The sequence below is a fragment of the Arachis ipaensis genome, chromosome B08 (genome assembly GCF_000816755.2).
Source record: "Arachis ipaensis cultivar K30076 chromosome B08, Araip1.1, whole genome shotgun sequence".
Taxonomy (NCBI): Eukaryota; Viridiplantae; Streptophyta; class Magnoliopsida; order Fabales; family Fabaceae; genus Arachis; species Arachis ipaensis.
This window is the reverse complement of record NC_029792.2, coordinates 110,900,246-110,901,937: the sequence shown is the minus strand read 5'-3', so window position 1 is coordinate 110,901,937 and position 1,692 is coordinate 110,900,246.

Sequence of the window (1,692 nt, the reverse complement as noted above, 5' to 3'; positions counted from 1 at the left end):
AATAATTAAGAGTACCATACTCTCTACGTTACAAGTAAATAAAGGTGATTGTTATTGATCTTTTATCTCGCCAACAAATATGGTTACAATTTTAATTATTAAATTACACATTTTTATAGGTTTTTTATTTATAACATTTTTATTTAAGACTTTTCAGAAAAACAAAAAATTTTGTAACATGATATGCATACCTTCTTTTTTTCTTGGGTCAATTCAATCCAATCCAATCTTTTTTTTGTGGTCTTACAATCCACTCTTAGTAATAAGACTAAGGTCTTTTTTTTGTTAAACCCAAACCTGTTAGTCCTCTTAAATCCAAGTCACTCTTTTTTTTGTAAAATAACCCATCACAGCTTTTCAATAACTTTTAAGTTTTAACATTAGTTACAAAAAGAATTAACACTTTAGTTAACCCAACGTTATAATCATAAGCACTTGGATAAGTCTTGTGCATGCAGCAATCCATTGGCCAGCGACAGACCCTTAAATGGAGCTCAGATTCGCGACGAATTAGTCCTTGACCAGTTGGGAGATACCGTGAAAAAAAAAAGTAACCGACAAACAAAGCTATGTGGGACCCATGTTCTGCTACAAAGCAGAGAATTAGCCTTTCCCTTAGTTTTTCTCTCAACGCGTGTCATTCCAGTAGCCTTTCTATGTGTCTTCAGCATGTAAAGAAAGGAAATGAACCTCCCTTCCTACATTCTTAAATCTGAAGTTTTTTTAAAAAAATTTCAATAGTTTCATAGGATTTATGGACTAGAATCTTCAGCATTTTTCTCTTTTACCAGTAACACTGTTTTAGTGTCATGTCCAAGTTGACAATACATGCAAAAAAAATTCTCCTTATTATTTTTAATATAGCCCAAACCAAACTTTTAAAAGATATGATCTTTAATCACTAGATATTAAATCTATATTTTTTTGTGCCATTTACCATTTTTTCAAGTTCAAAAGTGGGAAGCTTATTAACTTTTATAACCTCAATTTTTTTCTTTTCAGTTTGACTATATTTATGTGATTATTTTTGAGATTCCTCCATCTCAAGTTCTATACTTCTATCTTCTAAGATGCAGAAGCATATGATTATCATTTAATTAATATATTTTGGTATTTATTTTAAAAATTTTAATTAATTAATAGAACTTACTCATTATCAGGATGCTCTGATTCTCTTGCCAAAGTTTCTGTGGAGGTTTGCTGTTAAGGTTGTGGAGGGCAGTTGGATTACACAATAAAGTATTTTAAAATGAACTGAAATTATTATGATATAGCATCAAAACTAATAAAAAGAAGGGTAAAGTATATTTTTTGTCCCTGAAGTTTGATAAAAGTTTCAAAAATACTCCTAAATTTTATTTTGTTTCAATTTTGTCCCAAAAGTTTTTTATTTGCATCAAATATAACCCTGACGGCTAATTTTTCAAAAAATTTAAGACCAATTGATCAACAATTTCATAAGAAAAACTCTCAATACAAATAAATCAAGCATAATTTTCATGCATTATTGTTAGATTAGTCTTAAATTTTTTGAAAATTTAGCTGTCGAGGATATATTTGATGCAAATCGAAAACTTTTGGGACAAAATTGAAATAGAATAAAAATTAGGAGTATTTTTGAAACTTTTGCCAAACTTCAGGACAAAAAATATACTTTAACTTACCCATTAATAAGAGCTTCTTGCTCTGATT